The following is a 27,109-nucleotide window of genomic DNA, read 5'->3' as shown; positions in this document are numbered from 1 at the left end:
TGAATAGTTGATGCATGCATGCTGATCTGGTCACCTTGAGGAATGTGATAACTTATTTTACTGTCTTCATCGCATCATAATCTGGATATATATACAGCTCGCAGCACTCGTCACAGCTCTATCAATCCGTCTTGATGAAAGCTACAAGTACTCCAGCTAGTACAGCAAATTGACTTCACCGTGACCTTCGAACTGCCTTGTTTAATGGTTTGATGATTCATCATACTTGATCGTCGTCATCATCACGGAGACCGACTGATTAAGCAAATTAACTACATGGCTCTAGTAGCCTCGTATATAATTATCTCATACTCTATCCATCCCAAAATAACTGTCTCAAGCTTAGTATAATTTTGTATTAGAACTAATACAAAGTTGAGACACTTATTTTGGGACGGAAGGAGTACATACATACCCATAGTGAAGTCATGGGCATCCCATCGATCTGTACAACTAGGAGCAATGAGGAATTACAGATTGGTTTCCAAACGTACCTTGACACCTGACCCTGTAACTTAATTCTAGTAAAAACAGTCCCATTTGGCTTGCGATGCAGGACCGATGTTGGACGGCCGATCGTCTTGCCCGTCACGGTCTTTCCCACGAATCCACTTCTGCCTTTTGCGATCAAGAAGAGGAAACTATGTAGCATCTCCTGGCACGTTGCTCTTTCTCTCGGCAAGTCCGGCATGATGTCCTCGGATGGGCTAGATCACCTACTGACCTACCACATAGCGACACGGCCTTCCAGTTGTGGTGGGCTGCCTCTTGCGCCAAGGTACTCGCCCCTACTCGCAAGGGCATGGCTTCTCTAATCATTCTCACTGCTTGGTGGCTCTGGAAGCATCGAAACGCTTGTATGTTCGAAGGTGATCGATCTTCGGTTCCCATCTCTCCACTATCATCAAAAAACGAGGCGCGCCTTTGGGCCAAGGCTGGCACCACCGGGATCCGAAACATCATACCGAAGAGTTAGCTTAGTTTCATGTTGGGATGAGCAACCCCTAGCTTCATGCTCCAAACGCTCGCTTCCATGCCTCTTTGTGTACATGGCTCTCCGAGCGCTTGTAATCCCATGCCGTAACTCTTCTTCTATAAATGAAAAGATAAGCAAGCTCTATGTATTCGCGACAAGAAAAAGTAAAAACCGTCTGTATTCATCTAGAAAAATCTGTTTGTATTTGTATCAATACATGGATCAACTGAAAGCCACCTTTCCGGTGATCAATGTTGCTACACCTAATAGCTTGGTGATGTCTTGCATTTCTAATACAACTACTGTACACCAGGCGATCATATTCACTTTTGGTTATATTTCATTGCTTTTGATATTTTGCATCAAGAACTTAATTTGCACTCGTTGTACTACGTACCCTGCGCTTTTGCTATATGAGACAAAGGGGAAGGGACAAGGAGAGCTTTCAGAAGGCAAAGCTAGCTAGTGCGGGAGGGACCGATGTTACGCGGGGAAGCTAGTATATATTCAGAATGCATGGGTCGTATGTACGTGTGCACTCGACATTTGCCTGTCAAACAAGCTTGCATAGATGCACATACCGTACCGTCGCATCACCTGAACGGAACGATGAGGCGAGTGCGAGGGCGCTTTATGCTTCTGATGGATGGGACCGGCATATATACGATTCTTCCAGCTAGCGCGACGTCGCACGGTATATTGCTTTCCAATTTTTTTTGACAATTAAGACATGGATTTTCGAATTTTACAAAAAAAAAGGGTTTACTCAAGCCCGGGCTCCATCGTATTTCCAGTCTTATTCTCTCTTAAAAAGAATTACTGAATGGCATACACATCATAGTGGCTTATAGCACGAAAAGAGGCACACCATGGAGAATAATAAAAATATATGCATATAAGCAGCCGCGGCGGCAGGATTCCTAAACGCCCCAGGCCACCTTCGTACACTGTAGCTACAGTGTCACACTGTAGCTACACTGGTGCTATAGGCAACGAAGGAACCAGCCTCCACGCCCCAGGCAGCCGCCCGGGCTGCTTGGGGCCTGTCTCCGCCACTGCATATAAGTACCGTGCACAAGACATGTATGATAGTGCCTAATAAGACTAGGCGAGGAAATAAAATGATCGTTGCAGGAGAAAGATGAGCCGAGTCAGCAGTCAATCTCTCTGAAGAAAATAATTAGTGATGAGGTTTCACAACAGCTTAATGTGGCAAATAAGTGCTAGAATAGGAACAATCAAACATGCACATAGGAAGTTGAAATAATTTAGAGGCATATATTTATTTTGAACTTAATTTTACCACACAGTGAATAGCAACTGCCCAGGATTGGTGGTAAAACGGGTACATGAAACCGTGAAGAGAAAACAAGGTTTCCGAGTCAACACAACATTTTAGATTTACTAGTAAAAATTCTGAAGAAATTAATGCACATAAATAATCAAGGGCCTAGATGAAGGTCATATAATAAATGCTAGTGCAAGCAAGCATTAATGTCTATTGTCTAAATGACTTAGGGGCCGTTTGGTGTCCCTCCGCTCCGCGCCTCTGCTCCCGGAGCGGACGGAGCTGCGGTTAGAAATTTCAGAGCGGACGAAACGGTGCTCCCAGCTCTGCGTATTTTGAGGAGCTGGTGGATTCCCGAACGGGTCCTTAACTTGGAGCTCAAACCTCCGTGCCACATAGTACTTTAGTTATCACACCAAGTTTTTTTTGCTGACAAACAAAAATAGTAATATAAAGACTTATACTACCAAAAGTTCATCCACGCGGACACACCGTTACAAAGTATACTATATATAATAAACCATAGTAAATCTAACTGCACTATTGTGCAGGTTGCCCCACTGGTTCAGAAATATGTGGCAACAAAGTATTTAGGATGCTGCACAAACTAAATAGATTTCTCAAAAACGTGATGGCTAGTGCAATCCTAATTGCAAGGCAAAGATGGTCCATGCCCATTACGTTCATGTGGAAACCACACAAAACACACTAAGCATCTAAAGCCGTGTAAGAGATTCGACTAAGATGGTTGGATACTTAGTGCACCAATATGCAACAACGAAAAAGGGCTGCACTTTTTCGTGCAAATGGGGCTCCTTTAAACCGTGATGCTACAATTGGTAGCAAAAAGCTATGGTTCCTCAACCAATCCTAAAATTCTAGCTTCGAAACCACTCCTGCTATTTATAGCTACAATGATAATGATATTCCTAATGCCCCGTCAAATCGCATTTTATCATCAACCAGAATACACCTTTATCTCTCTCCTTTTGAATCTTGATGTACCATATTATGCACTCATCCTTCATCAAGTGGATTTCAAGTCTTGAGCTCGTGTTTGAATTAGTGGGTGTTGTGATGCACCTGTGGATCTAGAACATTGGTTTCCCATTTGACTACTCATCGAGTATGTGTGTCGTAAAAATATAAATACTCCTAGTGCATTACAATATGTTGCTTTTCGATATCAGGAAGTCTCAGAAATAACTTTGGTTGCTAACTCATATTGTAACATGTTCATAAGCCCCAACTAAAATGTAAGGACTTCTAAAAACACTTATCATTTCACTATATGTTTTACAAAAAAGTTCAGATAGTAGTGACCAATGCTTTAAAGTTTAGCTTTACCTATATCTAAAATGAATTAAAGACCATGCTTTGCTACACAAGTGAGAACTAACTAAAACAAAGCATGGACAAATTGCAAGCAGAAGTGGGAATGTTTACCTTTAATGTTCCACAACTTTTCACCTTTAGCTTTCCAATATTCCCTTGCATAATTGAGTTGGATTGACCCACCTTCTCGACCCCACTCTTCTCCCTTTTGTTGTGGTCAACTGTACTTGACTATTTGTCTATATTCAATTATTCTCCAATTTGCAAGAAATGCAATAGAAGATAAAACAATTGTACCATATGTGCCATAGATGCATGCACGCGACTATGTATCGTATCGGTTCGCTTTACTGTTATCCCTATAGGATGATTTTGGTCCCAGTGTGCGCACCACATTTGTTGTTATTCCATAATAATACGAAACTCCATTTATGTAATGTATACACACTAAAAAATGACTTGAATTTTTTGTGAAAATAGGTGACACTCATACAATATAATCTCAAGAAATGAAAAGGTTTAGTTTTTATTGTGAATAGTACCAACTCGAGACTCCGGGTTTGCATGTGATAATATTCATAGTTCTCGTGGAAAGGTCATGGTAGATGTCCTAGCAAAAGGACTTAGTCATGGAGCCATCGCAACTAGGTAGCTTAAAGGAGTTAAACGGGACAAAGGACACGGGAGTTTATACTGATTCGGCCCCTTGTGGTGAAGGTAAAGGCCTAATCTAGTTTGAGGTGGTATTGCTTATGTCTCGATTACCAGGGAGCGAATCCACTTGACCTAGCTTTCGATCTGTTGTCTCTTTCCTTTGAACCGCCACCGGGTTGTCCCTTTATATACACAGATTGACGCCCAACGGCTCTCAGAGTCCCGGCCGGCTCATAAACAGTGTCCGGCTCGGTGACTATCTATTCATGCCTTACAATACAAGTCTTACATATGAGGGGTTTACTCCTACAGGCCTTTAAGTTTCCCTTGGGCCTTGGGCCCTTAATTGAACCACCATCTTTAATATCTCCGTGGGCTTCATATGATGAATCGCCATAGGTATAACTCGGCCCCTCCTGGGCGGGTTATACCTAATAGTTATATCCCCAACATTAGGCCCCAGGTTGATTTGAATTGGTTCATGTCAATCTTCAATACTTAGAAACATCTTCCCTTCTTCATTGTGCGATAATTCATGACCCGCCATGACGTCATCTTCTGGATTTCTGATAACCCGCCATGACGTCACCTGCCATTAATTCACACAATATCCAACATATCTCAACGGATCTCTATCTTAATAACCATTGCAAAAATCGAGGCGCCTGGGCAGCTGGATAACCATGTTTTGGCCTCCTTGTTTTTCGCGCCCACTTATTAGCCTTCTCCTTATAAATAGTCACGAACGACCTCTTCTCATTCTCCCCTCTTTCCATCGTCTTCCTCCTCTCGCGACTCTTCTGTACTCGAGCTCTGCCGCCACCGTGAAGCACACCGTCGTCCTCATCCTTGCCGCTGCATCAACTTGAACGGACCAGCGAAAACTCTGGCGCTCCACCGCAGTCTAATCTGCACCCGTAAGTGCTCCTCCTCCAATGCTCCAGATCACATTAGGGTTCGGTTGTTCTTCGTAGTTCTTTCCTAGTTCTTCCCCCGTAGCACCCTTTGATCTAAAGACGGCGTAGAACTTGTGCGGTAATAGTTTTTCCCTTGCCTTAAATGTCAGCGGACCCTTTTTCCTTGAAGAGAGATCTCATTAGAGCTTATGAACTCCTCTGTACTGGTTTTAGGTCTTGATTTATTTTCTTTTTCTGAACTGCCACAGATCCGAAATAATAATTGTAATCGGTGAAACCTGTTTGTACGGTACTTAGCAAAAAAACTGCATCTTGATAGATCCACCTAGTCATGGCGGCTCATATCACCGGCTGTAGTTAAATTCAATGCTCAACAGATTCTTCTTTTGATAGATATCAAACTGCTCATGGCGGCTTATATAACACGCTGTAACTAGTCATAGAGCATTAGGCCCATTTTTAAGCCGTCATTCTGAATATGTGTTGTAATACATTCCTTCTGGCTTAAATTTGAACCGGCGAATTTGTTCTTTTCCTTTCTAGGTTTCTTTCTTCACAATGCCACCCAAAACAACCACTTCCTGTAATTGGGTTCCTTCCATCGTCATAGAAAACACACTTCAAGACTTTGTGAAAACCGGTTATTTGCCGAAGAAGTCTGTCATGTCTTACCGTGCCCCCAAGTCGGAAGAAAAGAAACCTCAGCCAAAGGAAGGCGAAGTCATTGTCTTCACTGATCATATGAACCCGGGCTTCTCACCGCCCGGCTCTAAATTCTTCCGGGACGTTCTGCACTTTTTCAACCTTCATCCTCAAGACATCGGACCCAATTCCGTGTCAAATATATGCAATTTCCAAGTGTTCTGTGATGTGTACCGTCAAGAGGAGCCCAGTCTGGAGTTATTCAGAGAGTACTTTTATTTGAACCGCCAGAACGAGTACTCCAATGGACCTAGTTTGGAACTTGGTGGGATCTCAATCCAGCGAAGAAGAGACGCCATTTTCCCTTATGCGCAGCCGCCGAGCCATCCCAAGGATTGGAATCAAACATGGTTTTATTGCAAGGATACCTCTCCGGCTGATGATAACCGACTGCCCAGCTTTTGCGCCCTGCGTCTTGAATCAAACCATCCTCTCCCTGACAAGCTGACAACCACTAAACGCAAAAGACTCGCCCCTACTATTGCCAAGGTTAAGGCTTTGTTGGGGAACGGCTTAACTAGCATTGACTTGGTTCGATGCTGGGTCGCATGGCGGATTATCCCCTTGAGTCGCCGCTTCGGCTTAATGTGCACCTACACCAGTAGCATAAAGGATCCACTGCGCCACAGCTCGGAGGAGTTAACTGATGACACCATCAATGAGATGACAAAGTCTCTTCTGAATGAGAGCCCGACTGATTGCAGCAATGTGGGCCTAAGCCCTTTCTGTGAGTCTAACCCGGCACCAGAAGTAAGCCACCAAACTAGCTATTTTACCTTCATTCTTAATACTTTGTCTTAATTCAACTTTGATGACTTTGATAGGCTGATGATGACTTCTGGAAGAAGGAATATGATCATGAAGCTGCGAAAAGGGCCAGGAAGGCCAAGAAAGCCACCAAGAAGAGGGGAAAGAAGCCCAGTGCTCCTGAGTTGCTTGCGCTGGACGACACCTCTGAGTCGGAGGTAGCCCTTGACTCTCTTGGTTCCTTTTTCAACCATCTTATTGACATTGACTATCATCAAGATGACACGCGGACCAGTCAATCTCTTGAGGAAGAGGTAACTATCATTTCATCCGACTCCGAGCCCTTGCCAAGACAGAAAATCCGAAGAGTAACCCGGAAAGTAAGATGTTCAAACCCCTTAGCTCATCTGGATCCTCACTTTCTTTTGAAGCAACAACAGCACGAGAACCGGCGACAGACTCGGACTAGCAAGGATGCAGAACTATCTTCCGGCTTACCAAACACCCCAAGAAAGCGTCGAAATGAGGTCACCCTCGACTTAAACTCTTTTTATCATTTGGCGGGTCTCATTCGTCAACCACTCAATCCTTCCAACTCAAATTATCAGAAAACATCTCATTCCTCTTCCAGCGACTCAATTCAATCTCATCTGTCGGCTTTCAAGACTGCTCCCGGGTAATGGAAATTTACTTATCATTTACTCTTTATAATCCTTTTATACTTATATTGACTTCTTATGACTCATGCAGTGGAAAAGCCAAACCGAACAAGAAGGCTAGGATGAATAAACCGGTCGAAGACCCAAAAATCAATGAATTGGAGCACCAAACCACGGCGTCTAAGGCCTCTGTTCCTGAATCGTCTGAGCTGGTTCTTGACATTCCACCAATGACTATTGACCCGCCTATCGATCAAGCCAACAATGACTCTTTAAATCCTGAAGCTTCAAGCCCTATTAAGACAGCTGACGCACAAGATGATGATGTAATGATCACCAAGACAATCTTAACGAGCCGGGAAGACCTATTTCCCTGGCCAAGCACTCTGCCAAGGAAGAACACTTTGAGTAGCACAAAGTGCGATTTGATGTCGCCAATTATGCTCAACTGGGCATTGGTGAAATATACTCTGGCTTTCTCAGTCGAGTACACAACAGCCGTGAGCTTGAAGTTGACATGGTGAAGCAGATGCACCAAAAAATTGAGGTATGAGCTCCTCCATTCTTAAGTTTATGCATATCCTGCCAGCCCCCAAGTCTACTGTTTATGATGAATTTGAATATGTTGTAGACTTGATGACCATGAACATGAATAACAACCTATGAAAGAATCCTTTCAAAATCCGGCTTAAAGCCTCCGGTTTTAAAATAAATATGTCTTGATTAGCACTGAACCCGTATCCCCCAAGGGCCAGTTTAATCTATATGAATGAGTCGGTCCTTCATACTCTTGAAAACAATACTTACTTGTGTAGTTCTCATGAGCCGGCTATGGCCGGTTGTAGCACCAAGGGGTCGTCGTAAAATTGCAACAAGACAAGCAATATGCATTAGCCCCAAAGTGCCAAGTACTATTGCTCGCAAAGTGCTTGGGACTTATTCACATAAGCCGCCACATAAGTAGAGCTTTCGACAGACATTAGCCCCCAAGTGACAAGTGTTGTTGCTTGCATAAGGCTTGGGACTTAATGTTTTGAACTAACGTTGAATTATGATTTTGATCCGGTGTATGAACAGACCACCACTTCTCAACTTCAATCAGAGCTGTCTGACTTGAAGACTCGTCTGGAGCTGCAAGAGGCTGAGACCCAGAAGGCGAGTTCAAAGTTTGAATTTAGTGTGGATGAATTAGAAAAAGTGAAGGCCGGCTTTGAAGTTGAGAAAAACGCCTAGGCTGAAGAGAAAATTGCCTTGACACAACGGGCTGAGAAGGCAGAGGAAGCTCTCCAGGAAGCGACCACTGAACTCACCGGATTAAAACGCCAGGTGTCTCAGATGGTTTCTGCTATCTTTGGTAAGTCGCCTTATGATTGTCAAATTTGAATATCTTCCTTGATGATATGAACCCCTTTAACCCATCAAATGATTATTTTGCAGGCCCCAGAAGCACCAATCCTCAACCAAGATATGCTTGTGAAGCTAAAGGCGGTTTACACATTGGTGGAGCAGCTTTACACTGGTGCTCAGCACACATTGGCCACAATTTCTCCATTTAATGAAGCCCCCACTCTCTTGGTTGATGTGTTAAGGAAGCTTTCCATCTTGCCCGAGAGGATTAGTGAAATGAAGCAATCATCTACGAGAGCCGGAGTTGTGACTGCCTTAAGCCGGGCCAAAGCATGGTTACCGGAGCTAGACTCGACCGATATCTCTATCGGGTATCCAAGCTTTAAGGAAGATGATACTCCGTTTGACCAGAAGTACTTTGCTGCTTGCGTGAAGGATATACATCCTCTGGCCAGTCTGATTGCCAATGAGACAGACCTCACCAAGTATCAACCGGCTTATGACTTGGGAAATCAAAAGATGCCAACGCCGTCTTACAAAGTGAAAGATCTGATCCCCCCAATCCGTAAGCACACTTTTGCTCCTGAAGTTGACCCGTCCAAGCTTGTTGATAATGAAGCAGAGTTCCAAGCTTTGAGTGGCATTGACTGGTCATCACCAACCTTCCAGGAAGTAGAATAGGACGAAGAATCGGAGAGGGATGAACCGGAAGCGTCGGGCCATCAGAATCAAGAAGATTGATCCGCTAGGCGATTTATATTGTGTGACCTTCTGAAAAACAATTAATCATTTGGACTCCTGGAGTCATGTAATAGGGTAGAAATAACTTTGCTCTGTCGTGCCATGGTGCACGTTTGTGCTCAACACTGTTAAGCCTCCACTTGATACTTATCCTTGTAGGTTTATCATGATGTTTGAGTGGTGCAGAACAAATTTGATTTGTCCTGCACACAAGTAGATCAAAAGATCCCTTGGCGGTTTACCGCAGGGTGGGTCATAATATCTCGCATACAAACACTAATGCTTAAAACAGATAAGGCTAGTTGAACCCAAATTGAAACCTAATAATAACAATATCGTACCTGTGATATTGAATTGTACTGCCAGTTTATGATACATGTGTAGTAAGGGTGAGCACCCAAAGCTTTTTAGAAGCCAATATTTCCAAGTGCTGGATATCATCATGTATGGGCGACTTGTCGCCTCTTATTAAGTCGGGTAATAGAAACCATGGGTAAGCTTCAAATATGAGCTGTGAAAGTAAAGGCTGGATGGCCGGAATTACTTTAAACCAAAAGGCAAGATAGTATCAAGAAGAACCGGAAAAACTTCAAAAAAATCAAGCCAAATGTCAAAAGCGAGGCTATGTTTCGAATATGAGCAGGAAGCCGGACCATAAGGGTTAATAGCTATGATTCGAATACGATCAGGAAGCCCCCGAATGGTTTTTGGCATTGTGCCGATCAAAGGGGTACCGACAGCTATGATTCGAATACGATCAGGAAGCCCCCTAGTGACCAAAGTATTTAACGGCTATTATTCGAATATGATCATGAGCCGGACCAAGAGGGGTTAATAGCTGTGATTCGAATATGATCCAGCCCCCAAGTGATCTAAGTGTTTACGGCTATGGTTTGAATACGACCAAGAAGCTGGACCAAAGGGGTTAACTGCTATGATTCAAATACGATCAAGCCCCCAATGATATAAATGTTTAACGGCTATGATTTTTATACGATCAATAAGCCGGACCAAAAGGGGTTAATAGCTGTGATTCGAATACGACCAAGCCCCCAAATGATCAAAATGTTTGCGGCTATGGTTCGAATACGACCAGGAAGCCGGACCAAAGGGGTTAATAGCTGTGATTCGAATACGACCAGGAAGCCGGACCAAAGGGGTTAATAGCAGTGATTCAAATACGATCAAGCCCCCAATGTTCATGGAGTTATGATGACGAAGACGCATGATTGTTGAGGAAGAAACAAAAGAGGCCCTTCTTTATTATAATCATCATAATACATACATCGTCAAAAAATATGTACATCATAAGAGCCGATGGCTCAAGTGTAGTAAGGGTGAAGATGAGCGATATTCCACGGCCGGCGGGTCTCCTCCTCCGACTTATGTGAGTCCTTGTGCTCTTTAATATCAGTAAGGTAGTATGACGCGTTGTTCAAGTTCTTGCTGACCACAAAGGGTCCTTCCCAAGGTGGGGATAACTTATGCATATCAGTTTGATCCTAGATGAGTCGGAGCACCAAATCACCTTCCTGAAAGGTTCTCTACTTAACCCGGCGGCTGTGGTAACGGTGCAGGTCTTGTTGGTAAATCGCCGAGCGAGCCGCCGCAAGGTCACGCTCCTCATCTAACAGGTCAAGTGCATCCTGACGTGCTTGTTCATTATCAACTTCAATGTAAGCCGCCACGCGGGGCGAGTCATGACGGATGTCACTAGGGAGAACCGCCCCTGCTCCGTAAACCATGAAGAAAGGCATGTAACCCATAGATCTGTTGGGAGTAGTATTGATACTCCATATCACAGAAGGTAACTCTTCCACCCAACAACCCGACGTCCTAAGCAACAGAACCATAAGCCGGGGTTTGATGCCTCTTAGAATTTCTTGATTGGATCTTTCAGCTTGACCATTGGACTGAGGGTGAGCTACTGACGAAACGTCAAGTCGAATATGCTCTCGTTGACAAAACTCTTTCATAGCACCCTTTGACAGATTAGTGCCATTATCAGTTATAATGCTGTGGGGAAAACTAAAGCGAAAGATCACCTTTTTGATGAATTGAACCACCGTTGCTGCGTCACACTTACTGACTGGCTCCGCTTTGACCCACTTTGTGAATTTGTCAACCGCCACCAAAAGGTGGATCTTTTATCCTTGGACCTTTTAAAAGGCCCAACCATATCGAGCCCCCAGACTGCATACGGCCAAGTAATTGGAATCATTCTCAATTCTTGAGCTGGCACATGAGCTCGCCATGAAAATTTCTGATGACCGTCACATTTACTGACCAAATCCTTCGCATCAGCATGAGCCGTCAGCCAATAAAATCTGTGACGAAAAGCTTTGGCCACACGAGACTTTGAATCGGCATGATGACTACAGTCCCCTTCATGAATCTCACATCCTTCCTCAGGAGAGACGCAACGCTGAAACGCCCAGTGACACCGCGATGGTGTAACTCGCCATTGGCAATTGTCATTGACTTAGACCGCCGGGTTACCTGCCTGGCCAAAGTTTCATCCTCAGGTAACCCGCCCCAGGTCATGTAAGCCAAATATGATACCGTCCAATCTGGGATAGCGTGAAGAGCCGCCACCAATTGTGCCTCTGATTCAGGAACAACTAGATCTTCTTCTGTAGGCAATTTGACAGAAGGGTTATGTAGAATACCCAAAAAGTGTTAGGTGGCACCGGCTTACGTTGAGATCCCAACTGGCTTAAGGCATCAACCGCCTCATTTTTCCGGCGATCAATGTGCTCCACTTGATAACCCTTGAAGTGCCCAGTAATAGCGTCAACTTCACGGTGATAAGCCGTCGTGAGTGGATCCTTAGAATCCCTTGTGCCTGAAACTTGTTGAGCCACCAAGTCCGAGTCACCGAAACATCTCACCCGACTTAAGTTCATTTCCTTAGCCATCCGGAGACCATGGAGCAAGGCCTCATACTCAGCTGCGTTGTTAGTACAAGGAAACATCAACCTTAGAACATAACAAAACTTGTCACCTCGAGGGAAAGCTAAGACAACTCCAGCCCCCGAGCCCTCCAATTGCCTGGACCCATCAAAGTGAATAGTCCAATATGTGTTATCTGGCTTCTCTTCAGGCATCTGCAGTTTTGTCCAGTTGTTGATGGAATCCACCAGTGCTTGAGACTTGATGGCAGTGCGAGGCATATATTTTAAACCATGAGGCCCAAGCTCAGTTTCCCACTTGGCGACTCGTCCTGTGGCTTCTCTATTTTGAATAATATCTCCCAAGGGAGCAGAACTGACCACATTGATGGGATGACCCAGAAAATATTGCATATGCTTCCGGCTGGCCATGAACACCCCATAAACGAGCTTCTGCCAATGTGGATATCTCTGCTTGGACTCAATAAGCACTTCACTGATATAATAAATCGGCCGTTGAACCGGATACTCCTTGTCAGCCTCCTTCCGTTCCACCACAATGGCTACACTGACGGCATGGGTGTTAGCGTCCACATATAACAATAATGGCTCCTTATCAATGGGAGCAGCAAGGACTGGCGGCTTAGCTAGCTGCCTCTTCAAGTTTTCAAACGCGTCATTAGCAGCATCACTCCAGACAAAGTTATCTGTTTTCTTCATCATCTGATACAGCGGTATGGCCTTCTCACTCAACCGGCTTATGAACCGACTTAAGGCAGCAATACGACTCACCAGACGATGAGCATCATTGATACACACTGGCTTTGCCAGGGAGGTGATGGCCTTGATCTTCTCCGGGTTAGCCTCAATGCCTCTGCTAGAAACCAGAAAACCCAAAAGCTTGCCTGCTGGCACACCAAAAACGCACTTGGTCGGGTTAAGTATCATCTTGTAGACCCGGAGATTATCGAAGGTTTCCTTCAAATCATTTATCAAAGTTTGCTTCTCTCTGGATTTCACCACAATGTCGTCCACATAAGCATGAACATTGCGCCTAATCTGACTGTGAAGACAATTCTGCACACATCGCTGATAAGTCGCCTGAGCACTCTTGAGCCCAAAAGGCATAGACACATAGCAGAAGGCTCCAAAGGGAGTAATGAAAGTTGTCTTCTCCTGGTCCTTAACTGCCATCTTGATCTGATGATAACCAGAATAAGCATCCAAAAACTCAAATGCTCACAACCAGCCGTAGCATCAGTGATTTGATCAATACAAGGGAGAGCAAAAGGATCAGTCGGACAAGCCTTGTTTAAGTCCATGTAATCCACACACATCCGCCAAGTGCCGTACTTCTTAAGCACCAGCACCGGGTTAGCCAACCACTCTGGATGAAAAACTGCAACAATGAACCCAGCCGCCAAGAGCCGGGCCACTTCTTCACCAATGGCCTTACGCCTCTCCTCGTTGAAACGATGAGGGAATGCCTTGACCGGCTTAAATTTCGGATCAATATTGAGAGTGTGCTCAGCGAGTTCCCTCGGTACACCCGGCATGTCAGAAGGTTTCCATACAAAGATGTCCCGGTTCTCACGGATGAACTCGATGAGCGCGCTTTCCTATTTTGGATCCAAGTTAGCACTAATACTAAACTGCTTGATGAGTCACCAGGAACAAAATCAACTAGCTTGGTGTCATCGGCCAACTTAAACATCAACACCGGATCATGCTTTGTAGTTGACTTTTTCAAAGATTTCATATCCTCCGGGTCAACATTATCCTTGTAAAACTTCAATTCCTCTATCGCACAGACTCAACATAAGTAGCATCACCTTCTTCACACTCCAGGGCTATCTTCCGACTCCCATGCACTGTGATGGTATCTTTGTAACCCGACATCTTGAGCTGTAGATAAACATAACACGACCATGCCATGAACTTGGCATAAGCCGTCCGTCCGAACAGAGTGTGGTATGGGCTCCTGATTTTGACCACTTCAAAGGTTAACTTCTCAGCCCTGGAATCATGCTCATCTCCAAAGGCCACCTCCAGCTCAATCTTACCCACAGGGTATGCCGACTTACCAGGCACCACTCCATGGAAAACAGTATTGGATGTCTTAAGATTTTTATCAGTTAACCCCTAGCGACGGAAAGTCTCATAATAAAGGATGTTAATTCTACTACATCCATCCATGAGTACCTTAGTGAATTTGTATCCACCAACTTGAGGCGCCACCACCAAAGCTAAGTGACCCGGGTTATCGACCCGGGAAGGGTGATCTGCCCGACTCCACATAATGGGCTGCTCAGACAATCACAAGTAATGAGGAACTACTGGTTCAACGGCGTTCACAACCCGCTTGTAGAGCTTCTGGTCCCACTTGCATAAACTCGTGGTGAAAATGTGATACTACCTACTATTCAACTGCTTTGGATTACTCTGATAAACAGATTGCTGCTGCTGCTAACCCCCCTGGCCGGATTGCTAATTGTAACCATTCTAATTACCTTGATTATAACCACCCTGATTACCTTGGTGGCCCTGGAAGCCGGAATTAGAACCACCACCTCCATAACCCGGGCCATGAGAACCGCCGCCGCCTAAGCCGCTGCCCGGCCCATGATTGCTGTGAAACGAGTCCGAATTTTTGAAAGCCCACATAATGCAACAATCCTTCCAAAGGTGAGTAGCCGGTTTCTCATGCGTGCCATGCTTTGGACAGGGCTCGTTCAGCAACTGCTCAAGAGTAGGACCTGGTACACTATTCCGAGGAGGCGGCCTCCCCTTACGATGCTGATTATTGCCATGTGTATTGGTGTTAGCCACAAACTCCGAGCTAGCATCAGCCTTGTATTTACCGTTGCCCCCCTGATTTGTCGGATTATGCTGCTGACCCTTGGCTTTGCCATTCTTTTTTCCCTTCCCTGTCTTTTCATCGTCAAACTCGGGATCCTAGGTACTATCAGAGTCGGCATATTTGATTAGAGCCACCATTAGCTGCCCCATATCATTACAATTGCGCCTGAGCCGCCCCAGCTTCTGTTTAAGAGGCAAAAATCGGCGATTTTTCTCCAACATTAAGACCGCAAAGCCAGCATTCATGTTATTAGATGAATGTATGATAGCTTTGACCCGGCGCACCCAATGGGTCGTTGATTTACCCTCCTCTTGGGCGCAAGTAGCCAAGTCCACAATCGACATGGGTTGCTTGCATGTGTCTTTAAAGTTCTGAATAAGCCGGGCCTTTAACTCAGCCCATGACCCGATGGAATTAGCCGGCAGCCCCTTTAACCAAGTACGTGCCATTCCATCCAGCATCATGGTTAAGTACTTGGCACACACAGCATCACTGACTTCCAATAATTCCATGGCCATCTCATAACTTTCAATCCATGCCTCAGGGGGTAAGTCGACTGTGTAATTAGGCACCTTTCGAGGACCTTTGAAATCCTTGGGCAAACACTCATTATGCAGAGCCGGCACCAAACAGGGTACACATGTAGATCTAGAAGTCACACAAGCCTCAACCGAAGTCATTGGATAAACCGGAAGGGGCTGGTGAGCCGCCCGCTGAGCCGCCTGCTCGGCTTCTTGATGCACTCTATCCTGATCAACCAAGTTAAGAGCTCCATCACATGCCGGGTCATGCCCACGCGGCTGGTCACGGCATTGGCCGTTGCTTGAAACGGCTGGTGAGTCCATGTGCCTGCTATAACTCCGGCTTGGGCGAGGGGTCGAGTGAATCCTATCTCAACTATAAGAATATGCCTCCTGCAGCGTCAATGCTGTCTGAAGAATATCTCTGACCCTTCGTGTTTCAACCGCCGTTGGAGAGTCGACATCCACCGGGAGAGCCGCCAATTGTGCCTCCACGGCAATCATATTCTCCAAAGGATTAGAATAATGACCCGGTGGTGTCGGTACATGCTGAGGTGGAGCGGTATTCAGACGAGGGGGTTCCGTCATGCGTGGTTGAACCGGCGTCCCAGCCCCGGGTGCCGCAACCCGGTTTATCTTCGGCGGGTTACTGGTCCCCGCACCAGGTGTGCGAAAGAGATTTCTAGACTCGTAAACCAGAGGTAGACGGGACTGGTGCCTCCTCCTCAGGATTTCATTTGAAGCGTTTTGATCCATCGTAACCTGGAAAGCCTCTGACTAAATTCGTTGGGCCTAAGCACCCAGAGCAGCCCGTTCTGCGGCTATCCTGACGTCCTCTGCCGCCATGTCTTCCTTGGCTAGTGCTACCTCATCACGTAACTTTCCAACCTCTGCATCATGTTGAGCTTGATTCGCCGGGTTGACCACTGCTATCAATAGCTCTGTCAGCTTATCCATTAAAGCCATCAAAGCCTGAGTCGGCCGGCGCACAGGGCCACCTGCCCCGGCTATCGTCACCGCCGCTGACCCGGAAGTCATTGCTGCCGCGGTTGAAGAGTTTTGCCCAGGCTGCATGCCAGCCATGAAGATCCTGACTCTATTTGGTGGCTCATAGGGGTCCGGAATACTGTCGCCATCGAAATAGCCCCAAGCCCACCATCTTGCAGTTGATACAACGAACTAGTCTCGCCCGTGGATGACTCACCATCAGAGTAGATGCCTGTCTCACCGCCAGACATAGATCCTTCATCAAATTCCCCTCCATGTATGCATCCCATGAAGGCACGTTTCATGGCGGGCTGAGCTCGGGCGGGTCTCGCACGCTGAGCCGTCTCGATGATGTCGGTGCAGATGTCCGGCTCAGGGGCCGGCTCGCCGATCTTGCCGATGAAGACATGGATTCCACTGAAGGGGACCCGGTACCCGTACTCAATTAACCCGGCCTCGGGGCCCCAGGATGCATCGTCGATGTAGAGCTTTCTGAAATGACTCTTGGTCATCCGACCCACATCGTATCCCTTGACCCCTTTGAAGTTGCCCTTTAAGAACTCGAAACCACCGTGCGCTGGCCCCATGGTGGGCACCAACTGTCATGGAAAGGTCACGGCAGATGTCCTAGCAAAAGGACTTAGTCGTGGAGCCATCACAACTAGGTAGCTTAGAGGGGTTAAATGGGACAAAGGACACGAGAGTTTATTCTGGTTCGGCCCCTTGTGGTGAAGGTAAAGGCCTAATCCAGTTTGAGGTGGTATTGCTTATGTCTCGATTACCAGGGAGCAAATCCGCTTGACCTAGCTTTCGATCTGTTGTCTCTTTCCTTTGAACCGCCGCCAGGTCGTCCCTTTATATACACAGATTGACACCCAGCGGCTCTCGGAGTCCCGACCGGCTGATAAATAGTGTCCGGCTTGGTGACTATCTATTCATGTCACAATACAAGTCTTACATATGAGGCGGTTTACTCCTACGGGCCTTTAAATCGCCCTTGGGCCTTGGGCCCTTAATTGAACCGCCATCTTTAATATCTCTGTGGGCTTCATATGATGAATTGATACGTCTCCAACGTATCTATAACTTTTGATTGTTCCATGCTATTATATTACCTGTTTTGGATGTCTATGGGCTTTATTTTACACATTTATATCATTTTTGGGACTAACCTACTAACCGGAGGCCCAGCCCGTATTGCTGTTTTTTTTTCTATTTCAGTATTTCGAAGAAAAGGAATATCAAACGGAGTCCAAACGGAATGAAACCTTCGGGAGCGTGATTTTTGGAACGAACATGATCTACAGAACTTGGAGTGCAAGCTAAGAAGCAGCCAAGGCGGCCACGAGATAGGAGGGCGCGCCCACCCCTCCTGGGCACGCCCCCTATCTCGTGGGCCCCTCGGGCGGCCACCGACGTACTTCTTCCTCCTATATAAGCCTACATACCCCGAAAACATCCAGGGAGCCACCGAAGAAATATTTCCACCACTGTAACCTTCTGTATCCGCGAGATCCCATCTTGGTGCCGTTGCCGGTGTTCTGTCCGAGGGGGAATCCACCATGGAGGGCTTCTACATCAACACCATAGCCCCTCCGATGAGTTGTGAGTAGTTTACCACAGACCTTCGGGTCCATAGTTATTAGCTAGATGGCTTCTTCTCTCTTTTTGGATCTCAATACAATGTTCTCCCCCTCTCTTGTGGAGATCTATTCGATGTAAACTCTTTTTGCGGTGTGTTTGTCGAGATCCGATGAATTGTGGGTTTATGATCAAGTTTATCTATGAATAATATTTGAATCTTCTCTGAATTCTTTTATGTATGTTTGAGTTATCTTTGCAAGTCTCTTCGAATTATCGGTTTGGTTTGGCCTACTAGATTGATCTTTCTTGCGATGGGAGAAGTGCTTAGCTTTGGGTTCAATCTTGCGGTGTTCTTACCCAGTGGCAGAAAGGGTTGCAAGACACGTATTGTATTGTTTCCATCGAGGATAAAAAGATGGGGTTTATATCATATTGCTTGAGTTTATCCCTCTATATTATGTCATCTTGCTTAATGCGTCACTCTGTTCTTATGAACTTAATACTCTAGATGCATACTGGATAGCGGTCGATGTGTGGAGTAATAGTAGTAGATGCAGGCAGGAGTCAGTCTACTTGTTGCGGACGTGATGCCTATATACATGATCATGCCTATATAATATCATAATTATTCGCTTTTCTATCAATTGCTTGACAGTAATTTGTTCACCCACCGTAATACTTATGCTATCTTTAAAGAAGCCTCTAGTGAAACCTATGGCCCCCGGGTCTATCCTTTATCATATAAGCTTTCAATCTACTTTTATTTGCATCTTTATTTTTTGCATCTATATTATAAAATACCAAAAATATATTTATCTTATCATACTATCTCTATCAGATCTCACTTTCGCAAGTGGCCATGAAGGGATTGACAACCCCTTTATCGCGTTGGTTGTGAGTTCTTTGTTTGTTTGTGTAGGTTCGTGGGACTTGTGAGGAGCCTCCTACCGGATTGATACCTTGGTTCTCAAAAACTGAGGGAAATACTTACGCTACTGTGCTGCATCACCCTTTCCTCTTCAAGGAAAACCAACGCAAGCTCAAGACGTAGCAAGAAGGATTTCTGGCGCCGTTGCCGGGGAGGTCTTCACTCAAGTCAAGACATACCAAGTACCCATCACAAACTCATCTCCCTCGCATTTACATTATTTTCCATTTGCCTCTCGTTTTCCTCTCCCCCACTTCACCCTTGCCGTTTTATTCGCCCTGTCTTTCCCAATCTCCTCTCTCTTTCGCTTGCCCTTTTTCTGTTTGCTTGTGTGTTGGATTACTTGTCACCATGGCGCAAGATAATACCAAATTGTGTGATTTCTCCAATACCAATAATAATGATTTCCTTAGTACTCCGATTGCTCCTCTTAATGATGCTGAGTCTTGTGAAATCAATACTGCTTTGCTGAATCTTGTTATGAAAGATCAATTCGCCGGCCTTCCTAGTGAAGATGCCGCTACTCATCTAAACAACTTTGTTGATTTGTGTGATATGCAAAAGAAGAAAGATACGGATAATGATATTGTTAAATTGAAGTTATTTCTGTTTTCACTTAGAGATCGTGCTAAAGTTTGGTTTTCGTCTTTGCCTAAAAATAGTATTGATTCTTGGAACAAGTGCAAAGATGATTTCATCTCTAAATATTTTCCTCCCGCTAAGATCATCTCACTTAGGAACGATATTATGAATTTTAAAAAACTTGATCATGAGCATGTTTTCCAATCTTGGGAACGAATGAAATTGATGATTCGCAATTGCCCTACTCATGGTTTGAATTTATGGATGATCATACAAAATTTTTATGCCCGATTAAACTTTGCTTCTAGAAATCTTTTAGATTCGGCCGCGGGAGGCACATTTATGGAAATCACTTTAGGAGATGCTACAAAACTTCTTTATAATAGTATGGCTAATTATTCTCAATGGCACACCGAACGATCTACTAATAAAAAGGTGCATGCTATAGAAGAAATTAATGTTTTGAGTGGAAAGATGGATGAGCTTATGAGATTGTTTGCTACTAAGAGTTCTTCTATTGATCCCAATGATATGCCCTTATCTACCTTGATTGAGAATAATAATGAATCTATGGATGTAAATTTTGTTGGTAGGAATAATTTTGGAAATAATGCTTATAGAGGAAACTTTAATCCTAGACCGTTCCCTAGCAATTCCTCTAATAATTATGGAAATTCCTACAATAATTCTTATGGTAATTTTAATAAGATGCCCTCTGATTTTGAAAATAGTGTGAAAGAATTTATGGTCTCTCGAAAGAATTGTAATGCTTTGCTTGAAGAAAAATTGCTCAAAGTTGATGATTTGGCTAGGAACGTTGATAGACTTTCGCTTGATGTTGATTCTCTTAAACTTAGATCTTCGCCTCCTAAGCATGATATCAATGAGTCTCTCAAAGCAATGAGAATTTCCATTTACGAGTGCAAGGAAAGAACCGCTAGATTGCATGCTAAGAAAGATAGCTTTGTAAAAACGTGTTCTTCTAGTTTCCATGAAAATAATGATGAAGATCTTAAAGTTATTGATGTGTCCCCTATTAGATCTTTGTTTTGCAATATGAATCTTGATAATAATGGGACTGGAGATGAGTCAACTTTATTTAGAAGGCGTCCCAATAATTTGGAGTTTTTAGATCTTGATGCTAAATTTGGTAAAAGTGGGATTGGAGAGGTCATGACTTTAAATAGTAGTGAACCCACTATCTCGGATTTCAAGGAATTTGATTATGATAATTGTTCTTTAGAAAGTTGTATTTCCTTGTTGCAATCCGTTGTTAATTCTCCTCATGCTTATAGTCAAAATAAAGCTTTTACCAAACATATCGTTGATGCCTTGATGCAATCTTTTGATGAAAAACTTAATTTGGAGGTTTCTATACCTAGAAAACTTAATGATGAGTGGGAACCTACTATAAAGATTAGAATTAAATATCATGAGTGTTTTGCTTTGTGTGATATGGGTTCTAGTGTTTCCACGATTCTGAAAACTTTATGCGATATTCTAGGTTTCCATGATGTTGATGATTGCTCTTTAAATTTGCATCTTGCGGATTCCACCATTAAAAATCCAATGGGAAGGATCAATGATGTTCTCATTGTTGCAAATAGAAATTTGGTGCCCGTTGATTTTATCGTTCTTGATATAGATTGCAATCTTTCTTGCCCTATTATTCTTGGTAGACCCTTCCTTAGAACGATTGGTGCGATTATTGATATGAAGGAAGGGAATATTAGATTCCAATTTCCATTAAAGAAAGGCATGGAACACTTTCCAAGAAAGAAAGTCAAATTACCTTATGAATCTATCATGCGAGCTACCTATGAACCAAGTGCCAAAGATGGCACTACTTAGATCTATCTTCGCTTTTATGCCTAGCTAGGGGCGTTAAACAATAGCGCTAGTTGGGAGGCAACCCAATTTTCTTTGTGTTTTCGTTTTTCTTTCTGTTTAGTAATAAATTTTTCATCTACTTTCTGTTTAGATGTGTTTTCATGTTTTATTTAGTGTTTGTGCCAAGTAGAACCTATAGGATAACCTATGATGATAGTTGATTTGATTCTGCTGAAAAACAGAAACTTTGCACTCACGAGAAAAATTCAATAAATCACAGAAACGTGCTTTTGCATTGATTCTTCTTGCAGCTTATCAATAAACAAATTTTCCAGTACGTACTATTTTTGTAGAATTTTTAGAGTTCCAGAAGTTTGCGTTAGTTACAGATTGCTACAGACTGTTCTGTTTTTGACAGATTCTGTTTTTCGTGTGTTGTTTGCTTATTTTGATGCATCTATGGCTAGTATGTAAGGGTATGAACCATAGAGAACTTGGAATAAAGTAGGTTTAACACCAAAATAAAAAAAGAATTAGTTCATTACAGTACCTTATGTGGTGATTTTGTTTTCTTTCACTAACAGAGCTTATAAGATTTCCTGTTGAGTTTTGTGTTGTGAAGTTTTCAAGTTTTGGGTAAAGCTTTTATGGACTATGGAATAAAGAGTGGCAAGAGACTAAGCTTGGGGATGCTTATGGCACCCCAAGATATTCAGTAATAGATAAAATCCTAAGCTTGGGGATGCCCCGGGAAGGCATCCCCTCTTTCGTCTTCGTTCATTGGTAACTTTACTTGGAGCTATATTTTTATTCGCCACATGATATGTGTTTTGCTTGGAGCGTCATGTATTATATTAGTCTTTGATTTTTAGTTTACCACAATAATCCTTGTTGTACACACCTTTTGGGAGAAGCCCACTTGATTAGAATTTGCTAGAATACTCTATGTGCTTCACTTATATCTTTTGAGCTTGATAGTTTTTGCTCTAGTGCTTCACTTATATCTTTTAGAGCATGGCGGTGGATTAATTTTGAAAAAAATGCCAGTCTCTCATGCTTCACTTATATTATTTTGAGAGTCTTTTAGAACATCATGGTATTTGCTATGGTTACAAATTTGGTCCTAGAATGATGAGCATCCAAGTTGGGTATAATAAAAACTATCATAGAAAGAGCATTCAACACTAGGATCAATTTGTTGCTTGATAATTGTTTTGAGATATAAAGGTAGTAATGTTAGGGTCATGCTAGTGGATAATTATGAAATTGAGAAATACTTTTGTTGAAGTTGGCAAGTCCCGTAGCATGCACGTATGGTAAAAGTTGTGTGACAAATTTGTTGCATGAGATGTTGTTTTGATTGTCTTCCTTATGAGTGGCAGTCGGGGACGAGCGATGGTCTTTTCCTACCAATCTATCCCTCTTGGGGCATGCGTAGTAGTACTTTGCTTCGAGGGCTAACTAGACTTTTGCAATAAGTATATGAGTTCTTTATGACTAATGTGAGTCCATGGATATACACACACTCATCCTTCCACTTTGCTAGCCTCTATTATGCCGCGCAACTTTCGCCGGTATCATGCACCCATTATTTACCTTCCTCAAAACAGCCACCATACCTACCTATTATGGCATTTCCATAGCCATTCCGAGATATATTGCCATGCAACTTTCCACCGTTCCGTTTATTATGACATGTTTCATCATTGTCATATTGCTCTTTGCATGATCATGTAGTTGACATCGTATTTGTGGTGAAGCCACCTTCATAATTTTCATACATGTTGCTCTTGGTTCATGGCATATCCCGGTACACCGCCGGAGGCATTCATATAGAGTCATATTTGTTCTAGCTTTGAGTTGTAATTCTTGAGTTGTAAATCCATAGAAGTGTGATGATCTTCATTATTAGAGCATTGTCCCAGTGAGGAAAGCATGATGAAGACTATGATTCCCCCACAAGTCGGGATGAGACTTCGAACTTTATAAAAATAAAAGAGGCCAAAGAAGCCCACCAAAAAGAAAAGAAAGAAAAGAAAAAAAAGAAAAGAAAAGGAAAAGAAAAAAGGAGAAAAAAATATAAAATGAGAGAAAAAGAGAGAAGGGACAATTGCTACTATCTCTTTTCCACACTTGTGCGTCAAAATAGCACCATGATCTTCATGATAGAGAGTCTCCTATGTTGTCACTTTCATATACTAGTGGGAAATTTTCATTATAGAACTTGGCTTGTATATTCCAATGATGGGCTTCCTCAAAATGCCCTAGGTCTTCGTGAGCAAGCGAGTTGGATGCACACCCACTTAGTGCTTTTTGTTGAGCTTTCATATATTTATAGCTCTAGTGCATCCATTGCATGGCAATCCCTACTCACTCACATTGATATCTATTGATGGGCATCTCCATAGCCCGTTGATACGCCTAGTTGATGTGAGACTATCTTCTCCCTCTTTTTGTCTTCACAACCACCACCATATACCACCATAGTGCTATGTCCATGGCTTGCGCCCATGTATTGCATAAGAGTTGAAAAAAGCTGAAGTGTGTTAAAAAGTATGAAACAATTGCTCGGCTCGTCATCGGGGTTGTGCATGAGGGGAGTATTTTGTGTAATGAAAATGAAGCATGGCCTAACTATATGACTTTGTAGGGATAAGCTTTCTTTGGCTATGCTATTTTGATAGGACATAATTATTTGTTAGTATGCTTTGAAGCATTATTATTTTTATGTTTTATAAGCTTTTATCTTGAATCATTTGGATCTGAACATTCATGCCACAATAAAGAAAATTACATTGAGAATTATGCTAGGTAGCATTCCACATCAAAAATTCTGTTTTTATCATTTACCTACTTGAGGACGAGCAGGAATTAAGCTTGGGGATGCTTGATACGTCTCCAACGTATCTATAATTTTTGATTGTTCCATGCTATTATATTACCTGTTTTGGATGTCTATGGGCTTTATTTTACACATTTATATCATTTTTGGGACTAACCTACTAACTGGAGGCCCAACCCATATTGCTGTTTTTTTTGCCTATTTCAGTATTTTGAAGAAAAGGAATATTAAACAGAGTCTAAACGGAATGAAACCTTCGGGAGCGTGATTTTTGGAACGAACGTGATTCAGAGAACTTGGAGTGCAAGCCAAGAAGAAGCCGAGGCGGCCACGAGATAGGAGGGCATGCCCACCCCTCCTGGGCGCGTTCCCTGTCTCGTGGGCCACTCGGGTAGCCACCGACGTACTTCTTCCTCCTATATAAGCCTACATACCCCAAAAACATCCAGGGAGCCACCGAAGAAATATTTCCGCCACTGTAACCTTTTGTATCCGCGAGATCCCATTTTGGAGCCATCGCCGGTGTTCTGCCGGAGGGGGAATCCACCATCGAGGGCTTGTACATCAACACCATAGCCCCTCCGATGAGTTGTAAGTAGTTTACCATAGACCTTCGGGTCCATAGTTATTAGCTAGATGGCTTCTTCTCTATTTTTGGATCTCAATACAATGTTCTCCCCCTCTCTTGTGGAGATCTATTCGATGTAAACTCTTTTTGCGGTGTGTTTGTCGAGATCCGATGAATTGTGGGTTTATGATCAAGTTTATCTATGAATAATATTTGAATCTTCTCTGAATTCTTTTATGTATGATTGAGTTATCTTTGCAAGTCTCTTCGAATTATCGGTTTGGTTTGGCCTACTAGATTGATCTTTCTTGCCATGGGAGAAGTGCTTAGCTTTGGGTTCAATCTTGCGGTGTTCTTACCCAGTGACAGAAAGGGTTGCAAGACACGTATTGTATTGTTGGCATCGAGGATAAAAAGATGGGGTTTATATCATATTGCTTGAGTTTATCCCTCTACATTATGTCATCTTGCTTAATGTGTTACTCTGTTCTTATGAACTTAATACTCTAGATGCATGCTGGATAACAGTCGATGTGTGGAGTAATAGTAGTAGATGCAGGCAGGAGTCGGTCTACTTGTTGCGGACGTGATGCCTATACACATGATCATGCCTAGATAATCTCATAATTACTCGCTTTTCTATCAATTGCTCGACGGTAATTTGTTCACCTGCCGTAATACTTATGCTATCTTGAGAGAAGCCTCTAGTGAAACCTATGTCCCCCGGGTCTATCCTTTATCATATAAGCTTTCAATCTACTTTTATTTGCATCTTTATTTTCTGCATCTATATTATAAAATACCAAAAATATATTTATCTTATCATACTATCTCTATCAGATCTCACTTTGGCAAGTGGCCCTGAAGGGATTGACAACCCCTTTATCGCGTTGGTTGCGAGTTCTTTGTTTGTTTGTGTAGGTTCCTGGGACTTGTGAGGAGCCTCCTACTAGATTGATACCTTGGTTCACAAAAACTGAGGAAAATATTTACGCTACTGTGCTGCATCACCGTTTCCTCTTCAAGGAAAACCAACGCAAGCTCAAGACGTAGCATGAATCGCCATAGGTATAACCCGGCCCCTCCTGGGCGGGTTATACCTAATAGTTATATCCCCAACAATAGTTGTAAATCGAATGGACTTGAAACTTTTTAGTACGGTATGTAATATATTATCTTTATATTATGATCTTTTTGGAGTTTCTAGAACTTTTAGATATTTTTTGAGTGGTCTAGCACACTAATGCATCTCAAAGGTTTACTGCATGCGTAGGGTCAAAGTCAAAGTCACAAAGGAGAAAAACCAATCTACAATTACAGCCCAACAGGAACTGGCCTAACTCCCCTCTCCTCCTAGGCGCCATCCAAAGCATCCTCTACACCACGGGCTTGCCCCCCTCCTTTCTTTCGTCCGACAGCCTCAACAGCGGCAAGAGGAGTGAAGACCCATCCCTTTCAGTTTTTTCTTAGTTCTAGTACAATCCTTTCCCCATTCAGTTTTGATTCTTGGTTGCATCGGCAAAGTGGTGGCAGCGGCAATGACACATTGAAATGAGGTCTTTCCATCCTCTTTCTACATCGACGATGTGCGATCCAACGTCAAAGGAGGGCTTGTGAGGGTAGGTGTTGCTAGATTCGTTAGCTTCTTTGGATCATGGCATTTGGTGTGTCAATTAAGGAAATCACTTGGTTGGATTAGTGACTTCAACATATTCTTTCGGTTTTGTTTGACGGTAATCTCGACTAGTTGTGATTTTATTAACCATGTGCTACGTGGGTTCATGCCCAAGCCGATGTTTCTCGTGTGAATTCTAGATTTCGTTTGAAACGATGAAGAGCTATTGTGGTCTTCAAAGCCTAGTACTACAATGACATTTCCAGACCTTCCTTTTCTTTGTCATCTGTTTAGTGTAATTTTTAATCTCCAGTGGGCAGTGCACGATCATAGGAAGAAGATGCCCAATATGATTTTGAATGTGTTTTTATATTTTTATTGATTTTTTTGTGTCAAGTAGTATTTCCATTGTACTAGTAGTTTGTTACCTTGATAATTATCAAATGTATGATGACCTTTGGATGTCTTTTCTTAAAGGAAAAGTTCAGTGCATACTATATACCCTCTCTTGGCGATACTTGCCATTCTTTTGAAT

This window comes from Triticum aestivum, chromosome 3B (genome assembly GCF_018294505.1).
Source record: "Triticum aestivum cultivar Chinese Spring chromosome 3B, IWGSC CS RefSeq v2.1, whole genome shotgun sequence".
Classification (NCBI taxonomy): Eukaryota; Viridiplantae; Streptophyta; class Magnoliopsida; order Poales; family Poaceae; genus Triticum; species Triticum aestivum.
This window is presented reverse-complemented; position numbering follows the sequence as displayed.